This window comes from Mirounga leonina, unplaced genomic scaffold (assembly GCF_011800145.1).
Source record: "Mirounga leonina isolate KUSES-001 unplaced genomic scaffold, KU_Mleo_1.0 Mir_173, whole genome shotgun sequence".
Taxonomy (NCBI): Eukaryota; Metazoa; Chordata; class Mammalia; order Carnivora; family Phocidae; genus Mirounga; species Mirounga leonina.
Genome location: NW_023270447.1, coordinates 83,754,122 through 83,767,708, shown reverse-complemented (window position 1 = coordinate 83,767,708; position 13,587 = coordinate 83,754,122). Strand labels below are relative to the sequence as shown.

Here is a 13,587-nt window from a genome sequence, read left to right as displayed (position 1 = left end):
CAGTACTTTTTACATTAGTTAGCCTCTGTGAGTTTTTTTGGTTTTATTTTCTTGTTTTGGTTTGCTCTCATGACCTATGGCAGCATTCTGCTAGAACAGAAACCCGCTATAGATGTGTTCTGGTGGTTTCTTCGGCTGGTGCTTTCGTATTCCTAAAGGAAAGCGTGGGGTTCTCTCAAGTTAATTCTAAAGTGTTGTCGATTGGTTTCCTCATGCTTCTTCGTAATGCACCTCAAGCTCGGCTCCTGGGGGTACCTGACTATTCTTCTGAATTTGTCTTCTGTTTTAATTTTGTCTGTGTTGGGGAGATTTAATGGGCCCAAGCCCTAGAAGCATTTGGTGCTATTGAGTTGTCCTTTTTCAAATCAAAGTTTTGAATGAAATGAGTATCTCTCAAAATGTATTTGTAGAAGGCATATTTTACTAAAGGGCATTATGCACATGTTAAATGAGTGCTAATGCACTTTTAATAACATTAGCACAAGTGGTTACGGGGAAGAGTCACCTCTTGCTCTCCCTGCCAAGAAATTGTTAGATCTATTTTCAAATTTTGGGTTAAATTTTTTTTTACTGAATTACACAAGCTCGTCAATTCACCACAGGAGTTTTGTTCCAGCGATGGCACCTGACACTAGGTAAGTCGACGAAGAAAACTTGGGGTTTTTCTAGAGAGTTAATCCAGTGTGTCATTTAAACAAAATATTAACTTGGTTGGTACCCTGTGTGAGCTGGCTTGGTTGCTATGTAACAGAGTCTAGAAAGTGAACTGCTGAAAATCTGGGCTTTCGACACTTTGCAGGATCTTCTTTCGGAATCTGTGTTGAAAGAACACTTGGCAGCCAGCCCATCTCCTCTCTCCCTGCTTCGAGTGAGTTGGATAATCCCTAATGAGGATGCTGGCATCCAGTGTAGAGGGTATCCAGGCAGGGTGGCACATTTCACAGCTCCGGAGCTGCGTCTTGGGTTGGAGCGGCGGGGGGGTCAGAACTGCCTTTGACAGGTGGACAGAAGGAGCCTCAGAAAGAACAGAGCCAAGCATTTGTTCCAATTTGTCTTGTTGTTGGTAGCCAGAGAACGGATTTGTTTAAAGTAACATTTCTAAGCTGTTTTCCTCGGCGTAACATCTCTGGAAAATGTGTTTAAAATGCTTGCTGTTGTTTGAGGGGAAAATATAGCAGTTTGTTTCTCTGAAAATGATTTATCTGATGAATGACTAATATTAGATTCAATTGGTTGCTTTGCTATGCATAGAATAAAACAATTAAGCTCCGTTGTACCCGATTCAAATAGGTGTAAACTCTATATACCATAAAATACTTGTGCCTCGTAGGATGTATGCCAACTGCTCTTAGTTTGTTGGTTGTTTTTTTTTTTTTTAAATGAAGTAATTGTATTTATATGCCTATGCAAGTGGGAGTGCTGATAGCATCTTTTTTGGGTGTTGAGGACTCCGAGCCTACTGCATTTGTTAGGACTGGGATGGAGAAAAGGGTCATTCTCCTACACCTTGGTCAATTTCCATAAATAGATGCAAGCTTTATTTTTTTCTCCCTAGGCGCTAACATAGGCTGTTACTTCAGGTCTGACTGTTCTTATCTAGCATCACTACAATAGTGGAAATTCTGCCGTGAAGTATGAATTACCTCTCGACTGAATTGAATGTGTGAGCAGTCTGCAGAACACTAGACACTGTGGCTTTGCAAAATAAGTTCTGTCTTTTGGCATCCCCTTCCCAATTCATTCTACCTACGCTGTTATTTTCTCAAGTCGACTTTTATCTTTTTTTTTTTTTTTGGAGAAAGAATTTCCAAATGTCAGAGAAGATGGAACAAAATGGGGTGGAATCTTAGAAGTCCCCTTCTGTTAGCCCCTTCTGTTAGCTTGCCCCCAACTTACGGACCTCGAGTCACATCCGTCTTGGTGTTCCAGCTATATCAATGGGCTGAAAGAGACATGTGTCTTTTCCTAATCTGGTAGGCTGTCATGAGATGGGACTTCAAAGTTCTTCCCGAAAATCACCGTGCGTGGTTGCAAAGAGATTACTTACAGATCAGTACAGCATGGTTGAAATTAGTTATTGATTGGCTGTTATTTACTGTCTTCCCATGGTCTTTGGAAAATGCCTTCGGAGGACCCCTGAAGTCAAGTTTCTGGCTCTGATTAATTTCATGCTTCCAATATTTCATGATTTATGGAGGCTTTTCAGAACTCCTTTGATATTAACCAGAAGTCTAAGCCAATCTGATGTTTATAGTAGGAGCACTGTCCCATATCCTCCCAGGGCAAGGCAAGGCATGTTCTCTGCATTCCTTTACCCCCCAGCTCCCCAAGACTGCTGGCACTTTTGAGGAATCCTGTAGGTCATAATGTGTGACTTGCCGGCTGCCACTGAGCTTGTGGCAGATGGGCTTGGCAGGTGGGGTGTGCTGGTTGGAATGTTGCCTGCTCACTGTGCAAATCATATGGGGCCCAGAAGGTCACGCTTAGGGTCCTGGCCATATTCGTTGCCTATTTTGTCTATATTTATTCCTGAGTTATATAGATAAGTGAAATCAACATCAATTCCCCAGTTCTTTTCAGACCTTTTCCTGGACTGGTTTGTGTGAGCTTTAGCGCTTGGCTTCTTACTCCCTGTCCTCCGTCAGGCAAGAACACAACTCATTCTACCCCATTTTGCAGATGAGAAAAATAAGTTTCAGAAAGGTTAAGCAACTTGCCCAAAGTCACATAGCTAATAAGTCACACAGCCTGGATTTGAATCCGGATCGTTGTTTTTTTTTTTTTTTTTTCCTGACCCCATGATCCTCATTCTCAGGTGTTGCAAGCTTCTGAAGGGTCTTCTGAATTACCACGTGAAAACTTTCTTTGTGTGTAGCACTATATTTTAATATCGAGTCTGTTTTATGGTCTGCTAAGTCTCTGTAAGATTTGTAGGAAAAAAAATCCCACCTTACTGAACTAAGAAATCGGATTCCTAGTTTTAAGGCATAGTGTATCAAATAAAATCATGAATGTGAAAAACCTTTGGAAAATAGAAATCACCTGCTGAGGCTAGTGATACTGTACATGAAAATCAGTCTGTACCGTTTGGGCTGGATATCAGGGTCCGTAACACCTGGGATGACAGGGGGTGCCACCAACAGCCCTCATCACCGTGTCTCCATCATCTGAGATGCAGGCAGAGCAGGTTTAGGCAGGCTCACTTAGCAAAGGACAGTTTCCCTGAAGTCAACAGAGTGACCATCTGACATCTCAGAGCAGGTAAGAATCCTGCTGGCCCATGTCACCAGCCCCATCTCTACTGTGAAGAAGGTGGAGGAAGGCCAGGCAAAGGGATCCCCATGTGGTTGGAAGAGACCAGAACATTCTTGCTTGTTTGATGCAACCTCAGATCTAAGTGGTGGAGTCCAGGTCGTGCTCTGTGGGCATTCCTGCTTCACCCTTGGAGTCCTAAGCTGCTAGAAACATGAAAGACGCTAAACGGAGTCTTAATGAGTTTGGCAAGAACAACTATTTGGGCAGGTGGCTTCTGTGTGGTGGGAAATCACTGGTTCTCAATTTGTTTTGGTGTCTTTGTTAACTTGGCCTTGGCAGACCTATGGGTCAGACTTCTGAAAAACTCCCGTCCCCTTCTCCCTCTGATGAATTGCGACCCTAGCATGAGAGCTCAGATGGGGCTGGTTAATAGGCCGTTCTGCAGGCAGAGCACCCCCAGGACCTCTGTGCTCTCCTGTGATGTGCAGGAGGATGGAGGAGAGTGGGAGAAGGAGTCGCCTCACCCAGCCCCCACCCCCCCCTTCCATCAGAGCAAGCACTGGATTACCTCCCTGGGGTGTCCAGGCCTTCTATTACCATTACTGTCTCAGCCCCGCAGATGGTTTGAAGTAATGTGAATCATTAAGACCAAAGTACCCTCTCAAGGAAGGTGGGCCCAGAGCTAATATTTTACACTCACCTTTGGTGCTGCGTAATGGTTCTCGGAACTCACCTCTTGAGTATATCACAAAACACTAGGCGTTCTGGAACCATCCTGACACCATGTCATTTTCACCTGGTGGATAGTTTAATATAGGACTAAATGAGAACTGGTTTCCGTGCTTTTGTCAAACTTTTCAATAAATGAATATCAGATATTGTCCCAAGTGCTTAACATGCATAATTGAGTCCTGTGCCCAATGGGTTGGCAACTCTTAGGCCCATTTTTTGAAAGAGGAAGCTGGGACTGGGAGAGTTTAAGTCACATGATATAGTAATAACTCTGATGGTGCTGAGGACAGCAAGCTTTGACGTAGTCTCCGCTCGGAGCCAGGTATACTGTTCTAAGTACTTTCCTATATTATGCACTGAATTGATGCATTCTTTCCTCATAATGACTTAGGAGGCAGGTACTATTCTTGTACCCATATCACATCTAAGAAGACTAAGGTAGAGCAATGATATGTCACTTCCAAAAGGGCATTCTGCTGTTAGTTGACCAAGCTCTGGCTCCAGAGTCCATGCTCTCGCTCATTCCCCTTTGATGCCGGAGGTCACTCGGTTGGTGGTGACGGAGCCAGGAATTCAAACCCACCAGGTCCCTCTGCTGCTTAAACCTGTGTTGTCTCCTAAGTCAGAAACATCCTTTGATTTGATATGTTGAGAAGGTTGAGGGAGCTGTAGGCTTGTCTCTGTTCTTGAGTATTACTTCCCTAGGCTACTGGTGGTTTCTGAGTCCTTGACAGAGTGTGAGGGGAGCAGTGATACCCCTCACTTCGGTGTGAAGTTAGCTGACAAGGAGGGAACTGGATCCTGCTTGCAAGATCCGCAACCCGGGGGTCACTGGTCACCAGTGAAAAGAACCATCTCATCCTGGGCTCGGAGCCTCCTGCTTCTGGACTTTGTGTGTTTTCTCTCTCTTTGGGAGCATGAGCCCCAGTGAAGCTGGAGTCTTGTGGTCTCCTTCTTCTTTTTTTTAAACATTTTTTTTTTAAAGATTTTATTTATTTATTTGAGACAGAGAGAATGAGAGAGACAGAGAGCACATGAGAGTGGGGAGGGTCAGAGGGAGAAGCAGGCTCCCTGCTGAGCAGGGAGCCCGATGCGGGACTCGATCCCGGGACTCCGGGATCATGACCTGAGCTGAAGGCAGTCGCTTAACCAACTGAGCCACCCAGGAGCCCTCTCCTTCTTCTCCAACCACCTGTGTCCTTCCCTTTCCCAGCTTCCCTCCGTGTGGTCTCGGGAGCCTCCAGTTGCCCAAGACCATGCCCAGCAAAGGACCTATTAATATTTTACAGATTCTTTTATACTAGAGTTTCTCAGCCTCAGCAGCGTTGGCATTTAGGGCAAGAGGATTCTTTGTTGGGGAGGGAAGCTGTTGTGTGCACTGTAGGATGTTTAGCAGCATCCTTGTCCTCTGCCCACTAGATGCCAGTAGAACCCTCCACACCCCAGTTGTGGCGACCACAAATATCTACAGAAGTTGTCACATGTCCACGGGGGACCAAAATGGTCCCCGGCTGAGAACTGCTTTTTATGCCAGGCACTCTAGTTGTGAGTCTAGAAGGATAGCTTCGTGAGAGCAGAGTGTAATCTATTTTCAGCTCCACTTATAGCACCTAAAACATTGCCTGGCACATAGCAAGAGCTCAACAAATAGTTGTTGAATGAATGAGGGAATCCATGATTGATTGCTGATTCCAGTGTGTGAAATTTGGTCTGCTTATCATCTTACATGTGGTATCAAGAGGAGCACTGATTTAATAATCGAGGACTTTCATTTCACGTTTACTTGCCATTTCTGAGATGAGACAGTTGAGGCACAGAAGGGTTATGTGACTTGCCCAGGGTCATGGAACTCTAGCAAATGGCAGAGCCAGGATCCAGACACAAGTGAATGTGACTCCAGGGACTGTCTGCTGGCTCAACCAGCATGCGGTACAGCTCTGCATAGTTTCTCCCACTCCTGCCCAAGAAATCATTTTTGTTCTAAAGCTGGTACTATGACAATTATAATTAGGATCTGCGTGTCAGACACGAAGTCATCCATCGTAAACCCTCAGAGCTTCACTGTACGAAATATGCTTTGTCACTGCCAGAGAAGCTGTCTCCAGAAAGGATTGGTGTCTGGCCAGAGGTAAGAGGGCAGACTAGTGGCTGAGCCATGTTCAAATGTGAGAATCCCCCTTCGTTTTACCCAGCTGCTGGCCTTTGGCTAGACAGCATCCCAGAGAAGGCTTGAACTTCTTTCCTTTCTGGGAAAGGGGATGGACCCCACTGAGCAGGGGTTTGACTCATTCTTAGAAAAAGGGATGCTCCAGGATCAGAACTGGGGAGTTGGAGGTCCTTTTGAGATCGTCTGAGAGTCCTAGTGATAGCAACACCTAGGGTGCCTTGAGCCCTTTTTGGCTTCCCCAGACATTGTGCATGTGCTTGATGGACGCTTTCCTGTCTTACTTCCATATCTCAGTGCATTAGGGAATGTGATCACCTCCATTCTACGGATGAAGAAATTGAGGCTTAGAAAGACTAGGTTGCTTTTCCAAGCTCTGGAAAGTGGTCATCTGCTGAACAGAAGAACAGGGCATTGGAACCCAGGCTCAGCTGACCCTCGAGCCTGCCTGCTTCACTGTGGCAAGAATATTGAGATGCCGCGGCTAGGAGCATAGCGATGCACCAGTCGGACGGTTTTCCCGTTTTGCTTACACTCTTACCCCACCCCCACCCCTTCTTTCTTCTCTCCTTCCTTTCTTCTTCCTCTCTTCTGTCTGTGTCCATCAGTCTGACAGATTGGGCACATAGGTTCAGGGACCGCAGATTTAATAAGATACAGACTAAGTTATCTTGGAGCTCATGGTCTAGTAGGTGTGACTGACATGGACACATAATTACATTTTCTAATAAAAGGTCTACACAGATGTAATGGCAAAATAGATAAAGTGACAAATACAGAAGCCTTCACAGATGTGCATGACAGCGGTGATGTGTGATAAAGCCATGCTGTGAAAATACATTAATTTTGCTACTAAAGGTTAAACTGACCATGAGAGATTATTAAAAAGTACGACTTTTTGGGGTAGATTGGAATTGGGCACTGCGGGGAATAAGCTGCTGTCTGGGACCTGCTCCCGCAAAGCCATTCCTTACAGAGAAGGAAGATGTGGATGATGCAGGGCTGGGGTCTTGAATAGTAGCTTTCTTTTTCTCCAAAGAGAACAAGAAAATATATGAATTTCAGTGCAGGTGTAGCCCTTTGTCTTTTATAAGAAGCTCACTCTTCGTATTATTCTCCTGGTCAAGGCTGGGGCTTCTTGCCAGCCACCACAAATGAATTAGCTCATTTTCTTCGATTAACTTGGACTTTTTTTGTTTATTTGTTTGTTTAAAACCATTGACCATGGTGTATTTGCTTTAATTCAGTAAGTACAACTTGGAACACCATGGGATTTATGTCTCCCGCCCCCTCCCCGCTACCTCCACCCCCAGGCTTGCCATTTGAAATTCTGTGCTCACCATTTCTTGCTGATAGTTAGGTATGAAATTTGGAAATTTGGTACTGACCCTGGAGAGTAGAGGTGTGGTGCTCTAGAGCGTGATAAATGATGGCTGGGGAGAACAGACCTGTGATTGTATGTATATTGATTATCTTAATTACTGTGTTCATCAAGTGGATTGTTTTTCCTATTCCTACAAGATTTACTACATGAAGTGAGAAAAAAGGGGAATATTTGAAACATCTTTAGTTTTGACAGTTAACAGAAAGGCAATGCCTGGCTGCCATTTTGTGACTTGTTGGCCCATTAGCTAGCAGATGTGTTCCAGTTCCTCTCTGTGCAATTCGATGTGGTGCCAGGCAGCCCTGCTGAGGCAAGGAGGCACGTTTAAGTCTTAATGGAAGACCTGTAGAGAAGGATCATGATTCCAGGTTGGCTGTTCTACAGAGCAGGTCATTATCCATGGCCAATAGAGTAGAACCTTGTTAAAAAAGTTGGTTGGTCAACACATGGGTTGGTTCCACCATGGGCTAACTCAGAACCCACCTTCCAACACTTTCAGTATATCACCTTGCCTCTAAAGCAAAAGCTTGGTCTAGTACCCTCAGGCCACAATGCCAATGCTTGGTCCCACTTTCCAAGATTCCACTGCATTTATCCACTTTTTTTTACTTTGCACCAAGGAAGGCACCAGGGAAGCACTGAATTATATCACTACCCAGCTCTTCTCAGTATAAAAAGATATTCACAGGCATCGTCTCTATGGATTCTACCAACTGGCCCATATGATTGAATTGAGGTAGACACAACAATCTATTTCTCAAATAAGGAAACTGAGGCACAGTGATTTAAGCTGATTTATTCAAGATTGTTGAGCTGGTCATTGAATTAAATTCTCCCCTCTTTCTCCCATCACGAGGTCAGGCCTGGCTGCATGGTGGCGGAAGAGGGCTGCCTATAGCTTATGATTGGGTGAGATCTGACCTTGCCTTAGCCACTCCCTCTTGGGCATGGGCCACCCTGTCCTAGAAGGCCTGGATGGTGACACCGTCACTCTAAGCCTATGTTGTCCTGCTCTGAGCCCCCATGTCCACCCATGGTGAAGGGAGAATACAGTTTTACAAATGACCTGTCTTCTCAATGCCTAAGCTTAGAGCTTCTCTTCCAGCCTCCCTATCAGGCAATTAGGGATCTAGAAACTGGGGCAGAGATGTATCAGGGACCTTCCTATCTTTGAATGAACTCTCCTTTGGAGGAAAATTTTTTGCACCCACTTCCACTGACACTTGGGATTTTTGAATATGGGAAGTACATCTGGGTAGAGACCTATGGTTTTAGTGTATGGATATGTATGGATGTGTGGATTCTCCAAGTGTTAGGGGCAGGATTTAGCCATCTCAATAAATCTGCCTAGTTTCTGTCTTCATTGTCCCTTCAGAGAAACTCCATTAAACCTTTGAGGTCTCTTTCATCAGGGTCTGTGGGTTGATGTGCAACCAAAACGTGTTGGTTTAAATTCTCCACCTAACATACTGGTTATGTAGGTGCATGTTCTCACTTCTGCTGTGGCCATAAGTGCCTGAATAGTACATGGACCTCCTGCTGCTCCAGGTTCTTGCCTAGACCCGAATCATCCACAGACCAAGGGCCAGGAGTGTGGCAGAAAACCCAGGGAAAATCAGAACAGGGTCTTTTGCATCTTAGAGGAACGGAAGGGGGTCTCAACCTGGAGGTCTCTGTAGCGCAGCAGACAGTCAGCTATGGTCACCTGACCCCTGAGCAGCTAATCCAATGCTTGGGGTCTGACCTTGGTTTTAATTTCAGTGTGACGAGGAACATTCTCTACGGGCTTCCCAAACCTCTGACAGCAACATAGCAATAATAATACGTTTGAACTTCATTTGAAGACATATTTATAATGGACTCTAGAAAAGCAGAAAGTATTTTTAAGGATCAAAATGTTTGGGTGCTTTTGAGTTGTAGATTTGTATTAGCATTAAGCATTTAAGATTCCCCCACTGCCAATAGATATTATAGTTGCTAGTTGCATGTATAAATGGAAACACTTCTTGATTTGGTCTGGAGTTCACTTCGGTACCTGCTCTGTGGCTTGGATGATGGAGCTGGTGTAGGATTGTCCAGCTTCTTCTGCAAAGCGCCCGATAGCAAATATTTTAGGTTTGGGGGGCCATCGGATATCTGTCACAGCTCCTCAGCTCTGCTGTGATAATGGGAAAGCAGCCATAGAAGACCAGTAAAGGAATGGGCATGGCTATGTTCCAATAAAACTTTACAAAAACAGGAGGCCTTTGGGCTGTTAGTTTGCCAGCCCCTGAATTTGTAGTTCTCTTTCATTTGCCTTCTGACCGGTTTACTTCTAGCACCTTCCCAGTGCTCAGCATACAGGAAGAGCTTAATAAATGGTGATTGAATGAGTAAGCTAGTGGATTAGATGTGAACAATAAGACCGCTCAATTAGTGTTAAAGGAACAGAACCAAGAAGTCAATCGCTAGGGGTGTAATGGTTAACGGACAAGAGAAGGAGACATTTGTTGGCAGCTCTGTGGTTTGAGGGGCAGTCACCTGTGTTTAGACATCATTATTGACCTTGAAGAACAGTGAAGGGACAAAAGTCATTGGTCACAGTGGGATACAGGGTGAGACACTTGGCATCAGAGCCTCAGTTACCTTATTTGCAAAATGAGGAGGTCACTTCCATCATCAAGATAATATAGCAGATATATGGGTTCAAGGGAGTGAGAGAGACCCGATCCAGATCCTGGCGATACGACTCCTGTGTGGGGGACCTTACGGCTCTCGGTGTCTACATCTAGAATGAGAGTCTGATAATGCCTCCTTTACATGGTGGTTGAGGTGATTTCATGTAGCGTTTCTCAACCTCGGCACCACTGACATCCTGGGCCAGAAAATTCTTGGCTACAGGGGGCTGTCTTGTGTGTTGTAAAATGTTTAGCAGCATCCCTCGTCTCTACTACTAGATGCTAGTGATACTCCCATAGTGTGACAACCAAAAAAAGTCTTCAGATGCTGCCCAGTGTTTTTCCCTGGGGGGGTGGGGCGCGGAATTACTCCCCGGGGTGGGTACCATTGGTTTGATGGAGCAACACATAGTGTGTCTGGCACAAAGCTCGGCAGACTCTGGGATTCAGCAGATCTCTTCATTATTAATAACATATTGTATTATTGAACACTGAATTCTCCCACCTTTGAATGCAATTCTCTTTATTTCCCCAGCCGATTTTTGTCTCCCAGAGGCAAGAGTATTTTTGTTCTACACCCCAGGTCTTTTTCCTGATATTTCTGTGTTGCCTAGCGGCCCTGCTCCTGGGAGGAGCTAAACTTCCCATGATGTCCCGTTGAGTATGATTTCCAGTTCTTCTCACACACATGTACCTTAGACTTGTATTTGACGTTGTGGTCAGAATCCATAAATAGCTCATTTAAGAAATCATCCAGATGTCTGCAACATGAACGGACAAGGAGGTTTAAGGACTGAAAAGCTTAACTCACAAAGGCTGGCAGGCTAGGGTAGGAGGTGGTACTCAGAGGAAACAGGTAATGTGCCCCAAACTAGCACCAACAAAACTATCACTTCCCTACGGAGCATGCGCACGCTTCTAACATTAGCCAGGGGCCAGTTTTCAATGGTTTAAACCTCAGCCAACATGACTGTTCCATACCATCAGTGTTCTTCTGGATTTAATGATTTTGTTATCTGTATTCCCACTGGAACAGTGGTTCCCGGTTTTTATATATACCCTTCTTAATGATAGAGAGAGTGAGAGATCTTTTGAATGAATGAATTCTAGCCCCTAACATTAGCAGTTGTAATTTTTCTATTTCAAAAAACACATAAATGCATAAGGGTACAATGAATTCCGTAGTGTTGTCAAAGGGATGCTCCTTCTGCATCTGCATGCATTTGGAAATGATGGTGCATGCATGCAAGAGGAGGGATTCATTCTGTCCACAGGCAACACGTTGGAGACCTTTGGACTTTCTCTAAGCTGCTCCCTCTGGTCACCCAGAGTCTCTGTGGCCCACAGGTCAGGAACTGCTGCTACCGGATGCATCTGGACATATGTATTCAGTTCTGTTTAGTGGTCCTCAGTATTGTCATGTGTGGTTAGGTGCTTGAGAAGTGCCTTGGAAAATTAGGGCCACTGTTCCAGAACTTTGAATATTTTGCTGATTTTAAAGGATCCTTCTTTTGTTCCTCAAGTTCAGCTCTGCCTCACTGTGACACACTCAGATTGATCTGTGGTTTGATCCCTTGACTTTAAAAAAACCCCTCCATCATGTAGGCAGAAATTTCTACAGCAACTTCCTGGCATGAATATTGGAAAGCACCAGTTAAGTCAGAATATCAGAACTGGCCCTAAACTAGATTTCGGGCAATATGATTTGATTGGCTAACTGCCATTGCTAACTAGCATCATCCTGCCCCATCTCCAGCTAACTCCTAAAACCCCTCAAGCATGTGATCCATCATATCATTTTCTCATTTATGCCAGTGCTGGGTAATGGCCTAATCTCTCCAGCAGCATTAAGATTTATTAGAGAAGATGGCATTTACAAAATCATTTCAGTGTTTCACTGCAAACACCCTAAGCTAGTGTGCACTTTCTCATTATAAACCATACTTTTAACAGTGGTTTATAGCCTGCGATTAAAATCACCTGGAAGACCCAAGCAAACAGTTTCATTTCTTTTCGTTCGTGTTTGGTTGATTTTTGGCTGGCGGGCCACCTAGGACTTAGGAGCAGACATTAGAGAGGGGCAGGTTTCTGCTCAGAGACCGCCAACCTTGCTAAGGAGGAGAGCTGTCCAGCAGAACATGGTCAACACTGGAGCCTGGATGACCATCTGGCGGGTGTGTTGACAAAGCAACTCCTGCTCTGGGTTTAGAAGTTCAGGAAAAAAAAAATAATAATAATAGCAACACTGAATGTGATCTGGCTGAGAAGAATCTTCCCTTTACTGTGTTTTCCATTCAGATTGGCCATCAAAGAAAATGTAGATTTCAGCACTTTTTAGCTGTGTGAGGTGGGCAAGTTGCCCTACAGTCTAGGCCTCAGTTTCCTCCCAGACATGACACTAAACCTGACATCCGGGTCTATTGTACGACCACAGGAAGAGGGTGTCAAGTGCTGAGCATAACGCCTGGTACTTGCTATGCGCGCCCCCTTCCCCCGCGAGTGTCATAAAGGCCGCAAATGGGTGCTGTAAGGGATGTAAATGGGTGCGGCCAACGTGCACACCTGTGCAGCCTCCCAGCAGGTGCTGGGGTGGGAGACTGAGTTCATTCTTTTTGTTAATTCATCCAGTTAGCATTTATCGAGCACGTTTTCTAATTGACGAGGCACAGGGTGGGCGCTAGGGATACCAAAATGAGTGTGTTGGGTAAGACCTCTCTGAAGTCCCTCCCATTTTTAAATTCCTACAACTTGTGACCTTTAATAACATCACTCAACCATGTTGTCAACCATGAATGTCTTAGAGTAGACAGGTTGTTAAATTTGGGGAATATCATGTTCCCCGAGTTAAGCAGAGGTAAAGTAAGCCCATGATTCTACAAAAATGTGTGAGAGAGGGACTCAAAAATGGGTGGAGAGAACAGGGAAGCACCAGAGAAGAGCACTCATGTGGGCTTATGGAATCACAGAGTGTCTGTACTACACTGGAAGGGACATTGGAGACCGTCTCATCCAGTTTTTATTTAGCAGCTGAGGAAACTGAGGCCAGAAAGCACCAGTGAGCTGACAAGAGTCCGCATAGTGCTCTGAAGCAAAGTCCGGGCTAGAGTCAGGGCTAGACCAGGCCGCTGGCTTCCTGGTCTGGTGCATGGCCTCCTGATCCACGCAGTGTCCACACCGATGCACGGTGCTCAGGTGTCAGCACCGTCCTTCATGCATGATAAACACGTCCTTTCTGTGCCCTCAAGGAACTTACATTCTGAACTGGGCAAGTGGGAAACAGAAGAGCCCTCCAGGACAGATTTGTGATGTGGTCTTATTTTCCAGTGAGCAAAGAAGAGGATGGTTTAAAAAAAAAAAAAAAAGCAAGCCAGATGCCCAAATTAAAACACTAAATT

General features: G+C 45.0%; 1 protein-coding gene across 1 annotated transcript in view; it reads left to right on the top strand.

The window, feature by feature from the left end:
- The window catches only part of KAZN (kazrin, periplakin interacting protein), a 1,036,992-nt gene that overhangs the window by 602,435 nt on the left and 420,970 nt on the right, over positions 1 to 13,587 (top strand). The window lies entirely within an intron of this gene.